This window comes from Cygnus olor, chromosome 3 (assembly GCF_009769625.2).
Source record: "Cygnus olor isolate bCygOlo1 chromosome 3, bCygOlo1.pri.v2, whole genome shotgun sequence".
NCBI classification, from domain to species: domain Eukaryota; kingdom Metazoa; phylum Chordata; class Aves; order Anseriformes; family Anatidae; genus Cygnus; species Cygnus olor.
The window spans coordinates 83,360,583-83,378,114 of NC_049171.1; the positions used below are offsets into that span (position 1 = coordinate 83,360,583).

The 17,532-nt window shown below is 36.1% G+C and overlaps 1 protein-coding gene across 1 annotated transcript in view; it reads right to left on the bottom strand.

Moving 5' to 3' along the window:
• The window catches only part of PLD5 (phospholipase D family member 5), a 326,396-nt gene that overhangs the window by 252,228 nt on the left and 56,636 nt on the right, over positions 1-17,532 (bottom strand). Inside the window, 1 exon segment of the mRNA XM_040551381.1 lies at positions 9,152-9,213. The gene's annotated coding sequence lies outside the window, so the exon portion shown is untranslated.

The window sequence follows — 17,532 nt, forward strand, 5'->3', positions numbered from 1 at the left end:
CGCATCTTTATGCAAATAAGGCTTCCAAGCCACTTGCTACTTGTGAAGAAGCAGCAGCTCATGATACTACATTTCACGGATTCTCAAGTGTTCACGTATGATGCTGGTTTTATTACTGAAAAATAGCGAGGAGACTAATTTTGGCGTAGATTACTGGTCTATACATTGATTATTTTAATTTTTAAAATACAGAGATTTTAACACACAAAACCATATTTTAATTCTCCCTGTATGCTTGTGAGATAGCAAGAGACCTGCAGGTCACTGCAGTAATGATAAGTCACTGACTCATCATGTATATGTGAAATATGTAGCCTGTGCTATTGGGAAGTGACTTACATTGTTTGTAGTCTTTTTCATAGTGATGGCTGTAATGTAAACATGGGAAAAATAAATCCTATTAAAGATCTTTGCTTTTAGCTGGTTCTCAGGGTGGCTTGGTTTGGAATGAGTTCCACTTTGGACAAAAACGAAATATGTCATGACAGATTTTATAAAGGAAATTTGAATAGCTACTAGGAACTGAATTTATTTTCTCCTACAGGAATCACAAGTGGTCTTATGCAAAAGTTAGAAATGCTAGAGTCTATGATCATGAAACTTGGCTCTCATTTGATTAGCTACTGGTCTACCTAACATTTTCTGAAAAAGGCAGAAAGCTCTTCCAAGTGCTGTTTCCTAATACATAAAACACAAACAACCATCCCTTCCCCAATTCTCTCACAAAAAAGGGCATTCAAAATAATGGTCCTTTAAGGTAATTGGGCAGTTGGGTCACATGACATGTGAAAAGAGGCTGAGAAAACCAGATTTTTGAATCTGGAGAAGATGAAGGGACTGTCTTCATCTACTTAACGGCATGTTTCAGAGAGGATAGAGCCAGTCCTTTCTCACTAGTACACACTAAAATATATAACTTGACATTTAAAGGATACTGCAAGAGGTTTAATTTTATCTCTTACCTTATAGTAGAAGGCCCAGGCAAAAGCTTTAGAAGAAAAAAAGAAAGCTTTTTCTATTATTTTTTTACATGCAAGCAAATTCATATGTTCATAAATATATTTGTAATGTCTAATTAATACCTATTGCTTTTGCTAGATTTATAGGTGATTGGGAGGAATTTTGTTGAGAAGTATCACTCAGAGAAAAACACACTGAATTGTACCTTTTATGTCTTATATGATCTACCCTGAATAGACATGTAAGCAGTTCTGAGCCCTACCAACTGATGCATTAAAATGGATTTGTAAATCATTTTCAACAAACTTACAACAGAATTACTACCATTTTATTAAGTTAGAATCTTATTACAATCTAGCTGCTTGATTGGTATGTATTTTTACAACTGAACACTCTGAATTGACAGGCTATCCTGCCTTTATTGTTCTTTCTAACTAACAAATAAGGTCACTAATAGCTTTCAGAATATTAAGAAAATTTCTGTATAAGAAAATACAAGGCGATTAACTTATATCAATGTTCCTAGGTTTAGTATTTCATCCATAAACTCCTGCAAAGCTTTTCAATACGGTCAATGGTACATAAATCAAGGGAGCACCTGCTAGCATAAACTGGTAGCATAAAAATAGGAAAAACAAATGGGACTACTAAACAGTGTTCTTAGCAATCCTCATTATGCTAGCAAAGAGCTAGCTTAGTGTTCCCCTACTATAACTAATTTCCACCTGTGGAGAGCAGCTTTTCAGGACTACATCCTTATGATAGAATTGCACTCTCATGCAGTTTTTACCTTGGGCTTCTATAGCAGCACTTCATGCCTATACTTGCATGGTCAAGACCAGGATGACCTGTGATGGTCTCACATTTTCAATACAATCTAATTCTGTCTCATCACTGTACAATTCTATCCCATATGCCCCATCAGTCTAGTGCAAGCTGTTTCAGTCCTCTGTGGTCCTTTTTGCAACAACTCAAAACTTGCCTTGACTGCATCATTTATTGTCTGCCTTCTTAAATTCGCCTTGTAGTCACTTCTGTTGCAGTTTTTTCTCTCTCTTGCAAAACATTTAATGGCTCTCAGAAATAGCTGCTGTATTTCACCTAGCTCTATTGCCTTTAATATTGGTAATGTCAGCCTTTGTTCATTTCCACTGTGTAAATACCCCTACTATAGTAAATGTCATCTCAATATAAACACTTTAGAACATTCTGCATGAACTACTACGTAAAAATATACATTTTTACCAAGCAGATCAAATTCAAAATACATGGTAATTGGGCCGACTTACCAGTGCACACTGCAAACATAATGTCTCGCATCATATCTTGTAATGACCCCTCAGCTCATAGGGAAACTCACAGGCTGTGAAATTTTTGTACTTTTCTCTCAGCACTTTAGTTGAATTGATACACATGTAACATGCTTCAAGCAGTTCTTCTGCTGAGGGGAAAAATACTGCAATGGCTAAAGAAATTAAACAGACAAAGAGACCTTGGAAGAAAAAATGAAAATGTGAAAAAGATTGTCATCTGTTTTACTGCAGAACATATTTTCAGTAGGAATAACAGCAAAAAAGACCAAGAACTAGGAAAAAAACAAGTTTCATCAGTGCAGTGAGTTTAAATTATTTACAATGACTGCACTGAGTTTAAATTATTTACAAAATTCAAGATGTCTGAATGTTTCTAATGAAATCAATTAGAATGATAAAAAGCCTTGTAAAAATGTTAAGTTTCTTCAAGAATCTACTTAAAAAGAAATGTAAACCTAATGAACTTTTTTCCTTGTGAAATCATAACTTATTCAAAGAGGAAGCAAAGCTTGCAGCAGTTTTGTGCAGGGATACATCATTTGCTTCACGTATAAACAAGAGATTAAAACCCCTATCTCAATGCAGAGCACAGTTAACAATGGAGCTAATACACAAATTTTTGGTGCTTCTGTGGCTATCAATTCTCTTGGATCTCTCCTTGAAAGAGCTATGCAAGAACTCATAAGAATCATTGGAAGAGGGGAGCAACTCTTGTGGAGTTCTCCAAATTTGCCTGAGAGATAGCCATGGTGAGTCCAAATAAATCCCATACTAATTTGGTCTGAAGGCAATTTCTTCAGTTTCCAGTGCAAATATAGATTGATTTTTATTTAATTATATATTTTTTAATTTTTTTTTCCAGGCAAAGGTCTGGCCCACACAGGTGCACAGAGATGTGTTCTATAACATGCATTTTAGAGCAATCCTTTTATAACTGATTCTTCTCTTAATTATCAATACTCCACAATCATCTTGTCACTGCATAATTTAAAGGAAACCTCAGAGGATACTTTAAGCAATGCAGGAGGGAAAGGACTTCCAAAAGCTGAGGTGTGTTACACCCATTGCTATATCAGCATCTCAGAGGCAATTGAGATGTCTGAATTCTGAACTACCTGTGAATATTTCAGTATTCAGTTCTATTTCCACCTAAGTAAGGAAAGTCACTGCAAAAAAATGAAGAACATCTAGGAAGCATAATCTTAAGGAAAAAAATCCAACAAACATTTGATGTACAATTTTCAACATGCTTTTAAAGTCAGTAAAAATTAGCATCATCATTTTATATCTGGAGAAATTGAAATGGTAACTTAGCCTGTATATTGTTGACCTCTTTACACTCCTAAACCTGCTAGATCATCCTTTTGCTAGCCAAGCCTGTGCTGAAAAAACTGTCAATGTCCCATGATTCACTGAATACAGGTCTACCTAGTCCTGGTCCTTCCTCTGACAGCTACAAATCTGTCCTAAGCCTACCAAAGCCTAAGGAGTTCTGTTAAGATTTCCTTGATTATGCTTCTGCCTTCCCCTTGCCACTGCATGGATCCTACCTCTTCCTTCTCTTATCTGCTCTTAGTTGTGGCTATGCTGGTGCTGAAACCAGAATAACAAACCCATTGGGATGCAATTGATTATGTCCAAAGTCATTCTGGTACCTCTGCACTGCAGCAGAAGAACAGTGCAGAGGCCCTAACACTAGTCCTGCACAAAGTTAGCACTGATCCGTGTGGCTCATTGTTTGGACTGCATCAAAAGAAATGCCCACTTGTAGAAATCACTTTCCCAGATCACATCATCTTATTTTGTGCGTTTCAGATTTATGCAGAGGCAGTAAATGTGCAATAAGCTGTGCAAGGTAGGCAGTAGGTCTTCCAGTAACAATATCTGCTACATATGAAGACAATGATTTCTCTCCAGTTGGTTCACTGGGGAAACAAAATTCATTAGTGATATCTACAGACACCGGGATTCAACCAATGCATGCCAGATCAAAATAGCATTGTGAGAGTATGAGAATTTTAGTGGATTTCAGCTTGCAATATAATTCGCCTAAGATGGATGTAGCAATCTATCCAAAGACTGTAGGAATCTAGCTTAATAAAAACCTATAGAGAAAGAGACATCCTTTTGCTGCTTCCATATTATAATATGCTATTTTACAAAGTACCTGACTTTGCTACACAAATTAAAAAAAAAAATGTAATCTGAGCAGCTGTAGAAATCTACGTAATTTTGAAAAACTAATTGTGTAATTCAAACAAAATCAACAGTTTCCAGAATAGACATTTGCAGAATATGAAATGATAACTAATTACAACTGTGGTCTGCTAACAGCTACTCCCACAAGGTACTATGTGTAAGACTACACACTGAGTAACTACTACAAACCTTCAGTTGTATTGACTTGAAAGCATATAATAGAAAACACCATGTACTGCGCATAACTCTGCATGATTGATATCACGTAATCCACTACTATAATACTCCAAAAGATGAAGAGGCAGTAGCGACCATGTGATCTTTTCAACCTACTGGTCTGATCCAGAGCAGTGTTATATATCTTTTCAAGGTATCTGGAAACCAAATAAAAATGAACATTGACTAGGTGTCTGATGGGTGACTTCTCTGGCATTAATACTTCCTAGTCCATGGGGAAAAACTAGCTGATTTATGCTTAGCTGTAGGGCTGAATGGGAAACATGAAGACTGAGTGGAATAATAAGTGCCACATGCATGAGTAGATAGGACTACTGTTAAGAGTTTGTGGCTCAGGGGAGAAAGGTGGAACAGTGTAAAGGATGATTTTGTGGCAACAGTGGGAGACCAGTCTGCTTTATTTGAAAGGCAAAAGAGGGCTCACTGAGCTATTCACACTGAGAAGGAGCACTGATGGTTTATTGACATATTTATCAGTCACTCCAGTGACGGGGTAGCAACTTTTATGCAATGACAATGGGATTTATGTTTCTGAAAAGTATTTCAGTAAGGATTTAATTTTCACCAAATTCACCCACAGATGTATGCATACAAATCTAACTTCCTTCAGTTAGCATGGCTGAAGGCAGTTAAGAACCTCTAAATTATACTGTGCTAAATACTGAAATATTAATTAAAAATCCTTATTCCTTCCAGCACCAATGTAAATCTCACTGGCATTACTGGGAATTTTGTGATAAAGAATAGAAGAAGAGTATTTGGCAGGTAGAAATTCATTCATTAATCCATTTCAATAAAATGATAAATGTCATCCCAATTTGAATGAACTAGCAAATAAATACTATTTTTGTCACAGAAACAGATAAGATGGTGCTGGATAAACTGATCAAAAGGCTTGCTAGAGCTTTGTAGAACAGAAAGGACGATCTTCTTAAATAGTCATCATCATCATTCGTACTTACACAGCACCTTGTCATCCTCAATGCTGCAAATTCTTTAATATGAAGCTTGAGTGTACATTGTGAAAATAAAGGAAAATCAGCTTTTTAGAAGGGATCACCTCTGGGATAAGTTGTAGTTTAAGTGAAACTACTGATTATGCAAAGTGGTTTATTTCTAATTCTTACTCAAACTGCTAAACAATTCTGTATTGCAATGTTGAAGAGAGCAGCACAACGGAAGACTGAAACAAGAGGAGAATACCAAGGAGCTTGGCTGTACTGCAGCACCTTGCTGATCAGTTCATACTCAGTCTTTGCTCTGCCAGAAAACTCTAGTCCATCCTTTCGTTAATCCTGGGGATCCGCAGAGGTTTACAAAACAAAATGGCTGTTGGAGAGGTGATCCATTTTTTAATTTTTTTTTTTAAACTTTGTGAGGTAAGAGACTGGTTTGCAAGTTGTTTTTTTTTTTTTTCCTCCCCTCTAATTTCCAGGTTCTTCAGAACAAATCACAATGTTTTCATGTTCACTCTGTATTTGAATATTTTCTCCACAAGGAATTGGTCACAAATATTCAGAATTTGTAGTATACTGCACAAAAGTAATATGCCACCAGTTCCTAACTGAATGAATGTTTGAGGCAGCTGAAATACCGACTTTTACAAATTTAAACATTCTACAAATATTCCTCCATATTGCATTATCATTCACTTTCTGTGAATGTTTCTGCCAGCGAAACAGTATTTTTCATATGCTGGTATAAAACAAACATGAATAAGGTTCAAGCTTCTCTGAAACTAGTTTATCTTAAGTACTCTGATGAGATCTATGGAGTATTTCGTTTAAAAAAAACTGACTATTTATTATAGTTTCTGTTATTAAAGTGAGATTTCAACATACATACCAAGTGAAAAACATATTGGTTCCATGGTATTATATATCCTGAAATACGTTTTCAGTAAGAAAAAGGAAGACGTCAAATAGAAATAACGTATTCTCCACTGCTGATCAAAGCAAGAGAATGTGTGTGACAGAACTGATTGTCTCTTAGAACAGCAAATACATGATGCAAGGAACTTGCAAGGACTTGCAAGGACTTCTCATTTTTAGATTTTATTCCATCTGAAATAACTGAAGAGTATTTTAAGTTGAAGTAAGAGACCGACATCCTTTTCAGGTAAAGTACTAGTTCTGTTATACAGAATGTGGATCCACAGCAATGACAATTTAAATGCTGTTCCCTAGATCAGATGGGACAACTGACATCAGGAGAAGTTTCTTCCGTACATTCGGTCCTGTATTTTGTCTGTCTTCGTTTGATTCACTGAAAGTATCTTCATTTTATACAATGTTTCTTTTGTATGTGTGTTAATTTGAATCCTACACAGTTAATTGTTCAGTTTTTAAAAGAAAAAATTGTCTTTTATTAAGCATCTGTATAGCTCTTGCTCTTTCAGAAAAAAAGTGCCAAGAATCTACCAGAAATGATTTTTTCCATAGAGTAAACAACCTGTCTCCATATATAGGATCTATAGGATGCTTCAAGATAAATATATATATGTTGCCAACATTCTCACCCTTTTAAGAAAGTCATTGTGGTCTTTTGCAAGTGGATGTACAACAAAAGCACATAAGATAAGCCTTTATTATTTTCCAAGGATTGGTGGTATCCTAATCAATTCTAATAGGCTTTCAAGAGATATTTGTCAGGAGACTAGGAAAATCCAAGGATTAGTAATGGACAGAGATCTTTTATAGGACACCATATCAAACACAATTGAAATTGGAAGTTTTAATCGAGATGATGGTTTGGTAGTTTTAGACTGATTTCTTGCTGACAGATAAAGTAATTGTATTGCCATCTGAGCCATGAATTGAGTCTTCTCAGCATAGCCAGCCCAGTCTAAAGTCTGAAACAACCACACCTAATAAAATGCATTCTGTTCACCTGAATGTAGATGAGGAGAAATGTCATTACCCAGTAGGGACTGCACTGTTAAATTAAGCTTAATCATAACACCGTTATTCCTCCATTCCTACAGAAACCATGACAAAACATAGCTGACAAACTAAATACGAAGCATTTTCACATGGTCTAGCACAGAAGTCTTAAGCTGAGGCAATAAGTAGTACTGTGCTCCCTTTGCCTTTGCTTAGCCTGCCATATGGTGGAGTGTTTAGTAACACATGGTACCTTTGCTAAAAAAATTTACATACACTTAAAAGCAGAAATCAAATGCTAAAAGAAAAAAAAAAAAAAGGACTTGGGACTGGAGGGCCTGCCAGGTTCATAGAGTCTGCTTTCAGAGGCCATTATGTCATGCAGTGCTTTTCATGAGGTAATGATGTAACACTTTAAAGTAGCTAGGGCTTTCCATCACTACTCTAATTCTTATTGGGAAGCTGTTCCCAATGCTCACCACTCTGTTACTCAGGTGAAAGGTACTCACGATCATTTAATATTTAGTTTTTCTCATACTAAGAATGACGTAATTACAGTATCTCATTTTCTCCCTGGAACCATCATGCTCGGAAAGATCCTTTGTATTACCTCTAATATTACATTAAAGTATAAATTTATGTTTTCTCAACAAAATGTTTAATTCTTGTGATATTCTAACACTAATTATCTCTGATCTTAAGGCTCTGAATATTAGGCTAGACCCCCAAGAAGTGAGGATATCATCCATTCATATTCACCACACTACCATGCTCCTCTGAAGGACGCTTCTCTCTACAGGCAAAATAAATGTGCAGACAGAATACTGGCCTGTAAGTTCGAATCAGCATTTATCTGTTCCTGTGTATTTTAGTTAATAAGACATACAATTCATAAATTTTTTCAGACTAACTTAGCATTTACTTTATTTCCATGTGTTTATATTAACCTAAATCCACTCTCTTCTGCCCTCCCAATCCAAGACAGTCCTATAGTGATCCAGAGCTGTCATAGCTCTTACTGAAACATCACATTCTATAACACAGGTTGCGTTAGGGGAGGAAAAAAAAAAAAAAAAAGCCTAAATAACACATATGAAAAAAGACAAGAGCTCAGGATGCCAAGGGACCAGACCAGACCCTCTGTTTGACAATATGCGGTTAACAAGAAGCTTTTTTCATCCTTCTAATCCAAGCAGAATATAATATATATTTATAAGATATAATTCTTCATCTTTTCTGAAATGCTTGCTGTAAAGAGAACTGGCACCTAGATCTGGACCTACATAGTACAGGTAAGCCTTGTTTGCAGATCTGTATAAGATATAAATAGTACCTAAGACTTTTAACTGTCTTTCATTCAGTCAGTATAATCCCAAGCAAAATACTCATCTCACCCCCAGCACTTGTAAAGAGGAAAGGAATGATTTCTGACAGCATGTAACACCTACACAAAAGGCTTCAGTTTCTATTTGGGGCCTTCTGACATACAACAGAAGTATTAACTGTAAATCATGATACTTAAAATATTGTTAGTAACTTAGAAAAACACTATTTACTCACATGGCTTTCAGATCCCCCCAAAATTGTTTTAGTGGTTTTCAACCTCAGAATCAAGTGCATACCTAGATCCAAGAAGTTAACATGTAAACAACCAGGGTAACATTCAAATAGCCCTACAATATATACTGTTTGGTTGAAGATAAAACTGTTGCGAGTTAGCAAGGCAGTATCACATTCATAAAGTTAAGTGCTTTTTAGAAAAATATCTAGTACAGTTCAAAAGAGATACATCTTACAGCATGCACCTTACTTAGGCAATGTAGTCCAACTATATTGTCTGTGTAATTCAGTTACAAATAAAGTTTTTTAATTCTTAATTAAATAACATCCAAAAGGCAATGAAACATTCCTCAAGCACTTCTCGGATTAAAGACCTATAGCTGTTATTTTTATTAATGTTTCTCAAGAAAATTCTGCTCTATTCTACAGTAATTCACTAAAAAAATCTCATTTAAAAATCACTTTAAAAAAAATTAATTTTATTACATCAGTAAAATTGCAATATGAAGAAATAAGTTTCCTTCTACATCACACTCTGCAAGAAGTTCTGCTCAAATTAATGGCAATTATCTTTATGAGAAAAAGAGACTATGAATCCAAAATTACAGTTGTATAAAGGGTACAGAAACAAGAGAAAAATGAGGGAAGGAGACGAGAAGAACATATAAGTGAGCCTCAAATGTTCTTAACTTGATGCCTAGCCTGATACTTTTCAGCCCCTAGTAAATATTTATTGGAAGAGTTACAAACAATGGTAAAACATTTTGAGTAGGTTACAAGCTACCAACCTCCTGAACCCCTGTATTCCACAAATAAGTCACTCTGAGCCCTTCACTGTATCTGGTACAGCTTTTCCAGACCACCCAACGTGGAATGGACATGACTGGAGCAGTAGCAGTGTAGCTGCAGAGGAACTCCTACATACCCTCTATCACCTCTACCCAAGGCCTTAGCAACATCAATCCTCAGAAGAAATACTTTTGGTAGCACTTTTCTTGCACAACAGTTACCAGGCCGTTGGGCCAACAGAACATCCACATTGCTGGTACTCACATCAGGCAGAATTCAGAACACCTGGGGCATTTGTCCTCACAGACCTCCCCGTAACACTGCTGTGTTTGTGTAGGAGAAAACACTGTAATGCCACTGACATTAGCAGTGTTATTTTTAAGGCTTTTTGAGTCCCCATAATTAATTTATGTACATGCTAATAAAGAGAGAACTGGACAATTTCTCCAGAGGTGTAGCAGGGCGATCTGCTAAGTGCCAACTATTATTTTTAAGGTCTGTTTCTATCTTCAAAACAAATTGCCATAATAGATTAACTTCATAACCTTCAGCTGGAGCTCCTAGCGTTCTGATGAAATTACAGCTGTAGGCAAACAAATAGCTGCTAAGTAACTTAAATAGCTCTTTTCCCTTGTGTATGATGTGTCAGTTAAGTCTGTGACACAGAGTGTAAGCACAGTTAATATAAAAGTAGTTATTTTTTTCCCCTGAGCAGAGCTGCTATAATTTTGTAGTTTTTTTGTTTCAAGTTGCCTTCCCTTTTTCCTTATGTTGCTTATACTACATGTCTATCTCCTTGCAACTTGCAACGCAAGCAAAAACCAGAAAGCTGGGATCCAGATTTTCAAAAAAAACTAAGATCTTCAGAGCCACCATTAGGAGTACCCAGTTTACAATGTTATGAACCAAAATCCCATAGCTGTTGACTGAAGTTACAAAGTTCAATATCTCTGCAGAATTAGGGTTGACAGTATCTTCAGATGAACATACAAAAATTTAGATACCCAAGATCTGTGACCTAAAAAACACTGATAAAGTGCAAGATTTTTAGAGGATATCTATATCATTACTGAATAATGAAACAAATTATCTATATCCTAGGCGTAATTCTATTGAATTCAATGACATTGTATCAGCTCTGAATTTGACAAGTAACTTCAAATGCCATTTACTTCAAAAACGGAATTTTTCAGTACTGGAGCTTTTGCAACAACTGAAAACTGAATTGTTCACTGAATACATGAACTACATGTAATAAGACTTCTCTATAAACCAAGCAAACATTTTAAAATGTAACATATCAAAACCAGGGACTGTATAATAGAAGTACTGACAAAGTATCATAACAAAAAGGGATGTTACCACAGAGAAAAAAGCAAAGAAATGCTAAAGAAGAGACTTACTAATATAAAGAACAGCTGAATTATTCACTCTACTTTTATAGCAAGAAAATGGAACATCTATACAGACATAAATACTTTGCAGGCAGAACTACTTCAGGCACGTATTTCTCAGATAAAACGGTGTGATCGTGAATAAATAGTTTCCAAAGGGGTGTTTTGAGTTTGAAATAAATGTTTATTTTCTCTGAGGACTACTCAACTACTGAATGCCTATAGAGAGAGAAAGTTGTGAGGATCAGACATAGATTTTTCATAATTATACAGGTTTATGTAAGGTTTCTTCATTTACCTCTTTTCTTCTCTTCTTAATGAACATTAACAGTAAGTTTACTTGGGACCCTGAGTCCAAGTATTCTTATTGATATTGATTTTAACAAAGGTATTCAGATTCAAAGTGCCACAATGAAAGGATTGGCTTCATATTTTGTCTTTTTCCCTTCATGCAAGCCTCACTGTAATTATACAGATGCAGTAGCACTTCCTCTATTAAGAAAATACTTTAAGTAAAAACTTAATTTAAAACTTAAATTTTTTTAAAACTTTAAAACTTAATTAAAAACTTAAATTATTTAAGTAAAAACTTAAATAATATATCTTTTTTCATGTGAAGAATATATCTTTTCCAATGGATATGACAAATCTGTGAATAGATTTCTTGGGGATTTGAAAGTATGTTGCAGTTTCTGAGGCAGAATAATAACTAAGTTCTTGAAGCATACCTTCAGCATAGATTTGTAAAGATGTTAACATTTTTTTTTCTCCTTATTTTTCATATTGTATTGAATTTCTGATTGCTCAGAATGAATGCTGGTTTCCACTGCATAGTAGAAACTGCATGAAGGTAACATTGCCTGATGGGACTTAGGTCTTTTTTTCCTCTACAAACACAATGGTAAAATCCCATTTGGGGATTGGTGAAATCCAAGACTTTTACCTTAGTTGTAAAAGTATTGAAGTTAATGGATTTTTTTGTTTGTTTAAGGAAAGAGGAGTCTGACTGATGAATTACCAGTTTCAGCGATACAGAAAACACAGCTTGCTGTCTTGTCAAAAAAAAGTATTTTGACATATATATGAAGTTGTTGTCATATACTTCAACCTCTACTAAAATATGAAATTTGCTTCCTCTGTTTGGTTCATCACCACAGATTACATTGATTTCTTATATACAGAAATAAGGGCTTCAGTGCTACTGTTTCTCTCTCTCTCCTCAGTATAAAAATTATACAGATCTCCAAGAGCTAAAAAACAAGTGTATCCTGTTCAACTTCCAAATTTCCATCCTGTGCTCCTGTGAAGTCATTTCCAGTAATCAGCCATCACAGCTTAGACACTCAAGCTGAAAGAGTAACTTAGTCATTTTATTGACCAAAATCTCCAGGCACGTAGTCCACATTTATTTATGTGGGTACAAGACTGTCTGGTTTTGTTCAACAGTAGAATAAAGAGAAACAAAGACCCTGATTTCAACTTCTAGTTGCAGGAGAAGTGTAGCCTAGGAACTAGAGATGATTTAATTAAGCACATGGTTTTGGCAGATTTTCCTTTGGAGATAACTGGGATGAGGTAATTATGCAGAAGGTACCAACATTAGTCTAAAAAATATCAGGTAGTACATATTTATTCTTTGGTTCCTGGCTTTATGCATCTTCTCATCAGTTAAAAGGTATTTATTTTCCCCATAAACCAGTAGCCAATTTTAGATAACTGTGGTTTTTTATGTGACATTAAAAAGTGTGGTATGTTTATGATTTGGTAGTGTCAGAGACTGCCTGTCTCATTGCAGTGGCTGGCATCAGGTAGGAGAGTCCTTCTAATATTGTTTGTGGGCAGATTCTGTGACTGGAGGCTGGGTGATTTCAGCATGCAATCCTTGCTTTTGGAACTTGTCACCTTATGACATTGATCTGTGAATCTAAATCAAGATTCATATTTTCAGTCAAAACTTTGTCTCAAATGTGCTATATCGTCTTCTTATAGATTTATAAATCCATTTCCTTTTAATATGTGTAACAGTAGAAGTCATAAATCCCAATGTCAGTCATGTCATTATGGTGGGTACTTTAGGCAGTAACTTGACTGCCCAGGGAGCTCAGACTTTTAGGATTTGACTCTGCCATTTGCAGTTTAAACAGACAGAGTAGAAGTGCAAGAAGATTCCTCCTTACAAAGCACAGATTGAGAAGGGAAATATTTTTCCTCCGTGATTTGAACAGTAATAGAGCATTGTTCATTGTCTGTAGATCAACAGATACCTTCAGAAATTGGTCACAGTATTTTACTATGCCTCCAAATATTATTGTACATGTGCAGCCTGTAGGCAACAGGCCTCACAGCTGACAGTACACAGCTGGTATTCTAAGCTGCACAGAGATTACAGTATCTGCAGTAAATCCATCAGAGGTTTTAAGATACTAATTGGATCTGCTGCAATTTGGAAATTCCTATATGACTGTGAAGATGCAATGAATCATGCTCAGCCTTCTCTGCTGTTAGCACACAACAGGAATATTTATGACAGCAGATAGCATTAAAATCATGAAGGACATGCCATGGTCACATCCCTGGAAGATATATGTATATACATACTGGAAAATGTAATACAGTAGTGTATTTATCACCTATGGCTTTGCATAGGCCCTTGTCACTTATAAAAGTAATAAAATTTGATGTGCGTATTTAAATCAAGCTTCCTACAAGTTTTCAGTCACATAAAAAATGGTGCAGTTAGGCAACTAGATTTACATAATGCTCAGTATATATGCTGAGGTGATCTTAGCACAGAACTTTCAATGAATTTTTTAAGAGATCATTTTCCTTTCTTTGCTGTTATATTAAGCTGAAGATTCAGTATGTTTTTATTTGTGTTGCAATGAAAGACTTAGCTATACAGCTGTGGGTGCTGTCTTGATCATGGTTTTTAATCTAAAGCCTAGAAGTGTGCTTCCAGTAGTTTTAATCTGCATTAATTATGTTTATTGTCTTACACTGATACCAGAGAGAGGAAGATCATTTTTCAACTTACAGACAAGCCTACTGTTTTCTGCACACCTTGCTTCTTCCTGTCCTTGGAAGATTTGTACTTATACCACTGCTGGTTTTGGAATCAGGCGTACAAGAACACAGAAGTATTTTCCTTGCAAAGGCTTTTTGTGTGTACTAGAGGCCAGACTCTTGAACTGGCAGGAAAAAGAAAAAAAAAAAAAGATGCTTATCCAATATTATTTCTTCAATGAATTCTCTTCAGGGTTTCAGGCAATTTAGAGAAAGATGCAGCTACTGAGAGAACAATGAGAGAAGAATATATTGGGAAAAGATTTGAGCCTCCTAACTTTATGTACCTGTCCATTTAGGAGTAAAATATCTTCAGACTCCTTATATAATCAAAGATATGCAAGTATTCTTAGATTATTTTAATTATCTTTCTCTTTCTGCAGTGAGTGCATAGAGGAGAGTAAATGATGATTTTACTCCTAAGACTGGTCTCTATATTACACACCTGAAGATGGGCCTGGGTTTATTCTAAGAAATATTTGTCACACCAGGAAGATGATTACGGGACAGAAAGCCTGGGAGATGGGATGTCCGCAAAGTAAAAAATCATGTTCTCCAAGCAGGTAAATTACTGGGGTTGGAATATAAAATTTGGACTCAAGTATTAGGAAAGAGACGAATCAAAATCTGAATGAATGATGGACAATACAACTGCAGTACATTAATTATACAAAACCAAGATTTTATCATGCTGACCTGCAAAGTGAAATACCATGCCAAGAACATGTCCCATAACACTTTCTGGTCATCTTGAAAGACAACACTCAGCTGCTGCTCTTAATACTTCAATAACTAAAGTAGCAGCTATCAGCCTGACAAGGCTCCAGCCCTGCTGATGGTAGGTGTTAAAATGATGCTCACTTCAGCTTTGCATGTTTGTTTGTTTAGCCTGGAAATTACATGCCTGAAAGTTGACATTAAAACAACAGGATTAACACTGAAAAGTGCAGTTCCCAGGGATAGTAATGCCAGAATTACAAAGAAGTTTGCTGCTGAGCAATTCAGACGTGATTGATAGCTTTCCTGGGCACATACAATAACAAAACTACAGGTTTCTGGTGCCTGTTGTTGCCTAAACACTAGCAGGTTACTTAAACAGTAGGCAGGGTTTTTGTGGAGCTCATTGCTAGAGTTAAGTGTCTAATTTGGGTGCCTGTGTCCATCTGTATAGCTGGATATGATTCTTCAAACAAGTGGTTTTAAGGGGTGGTAAAGTGGACTGAAGCAGTTTCTATATTGTCTTTCCTGGAAGTGCAGTATATTCTCTCTTCAAGTAGAGGGTTATACTCACACTCCATTAGCAGACTGTTAACTGCTTGGAGAAAAGATGAGAACGACACATACTTCAGGTTATCTACCAAGGGCCAATGTGCCAATAAGCAACACTAGAATTGTTTCTGTTTTCTCTCCCTGTAGGACACATGTGAAAACACAAATAAAATTTGGAGTTAGATATTAACACTCTAATCTGCAAACAAGTGATGCACACAGCTATGGACTAGCAAGGCTAATGACAGGAACCATGTACAGAAGGGATATTCCTTTTTATCTTTAAATTCAGTTGTGTAATGGTAGCATAGGCCCAGATTATATACAGCTCTATGCCAGATTGTACAAATCACCCATTGCTCAGTAGAATTATGGAAAAACTTGAGAAAACAGGATATGGACAGTAAATATCAAATAACTTTTTTTTTTTTTTCCCTACAGTATCTCATGCATGAATATGAGATACTACAATCTCTCCTAGATAAAAATTCAGGAATATCATATCGTCCAGTGCTGTTGGTTGGGTACCTTTAGACTTCATATCTTGCTGCCTGTTATTTTTTTGTGAGTGAGTAATCTATAAATACCAATGAGCTGTAGTCCATTTTCTACTAAAGTAAAATGGAAAAATCACATTCATTTTTCATGAGATATACATTCTACAAGTTCTGCTGGAGAATAATTGCATTGAATTAGATTGTTTCTGCAGTTACTAACTTAAATAAAATCTATGTATGCAGATGACCTTTTTACATTACATTGTAAAAAATGCATGTCAAATTAGAAATGGTTCAGCTTCTCTAAAAATTCAAGATCCATTGCATAAATTATTTAACAAATATTTAACACTGTTCCTCAGATTTCAAATATAGATGAATGTATGATTTATATATGAGAGAAAGAGACAGAGAGAAGAGCTAAAAGTTAAACTTTTCAAGTAAAATTTAGAGGATTTATTTTGAAATATTTACCCAGGTTTCTTCAGTAAAGGTATGCCACTGTTCAAAAGTAATGACTGTAGACAAGAATGTTGGCAACCTCCCACACTGAGTTGACAAATATTTTTCTGAAGGATAGATGAGGAGCAGGGGATTGTTAAAACTACTATTTAAATTCATTTCATAAAGCTTAATGGAAGACATTCAAGCTATGGTATGATTACAAAACTCCAATTATATTCCCACTTGCTCTTGTGCTAGAACCTTTCTTTAGAAATGAGCAAGGAGAAGATACAGCTGAAGTCATAGGCTTGATTTGCTTGTTTTTATGTAATACAAACTTTTAATATGGTGCACGTTGCAAAATGAAAAGAAATAAAAATTGCCATATGCAGAATGGGTCAATACAGAGGGACAGGCTGAAAGACTGCTGTGTCAGATATCTGAATCTGGGGAGCAAGAATAAAGCTGTTTTGTTTTTTTTTTTTCTCTGATTTATCTTCCATCCTAGAATCACTAATAATTTTCCCAAGCTCACTATGAATAAGATACACACATTCCCTTCTCTGTTGTGCTCTGGTATGGCCTCACCTCTCCAGTACTACTGTGTGCAGTTTTGGGCACCACAACATAAGGACATAAAACTAAAATAGAGTGTCCACGGGAGGTCTACAAAGATGGTGAACGGTCTGGAGGGCAAGATGTATGAGGAGCAGCTGAGGTCCCTTGGTTCGTTCAGCCCACAGCAGAGCAGGCTGAGGGGAGGCCTCGCGGTGGCCTGCAGCTCCCTCACGATGGCGCTCAGGCGCCTCAGGCGCTGAGCTCTGCTCTCTGGGGGCAGCGACAGGACCCGAGGGAACGGCATGGAGCTGGGACAGGGGAGGGTCAGGCTGGGTGTTAGGAAAAGATTCTTCACCCAGAGGGTGGT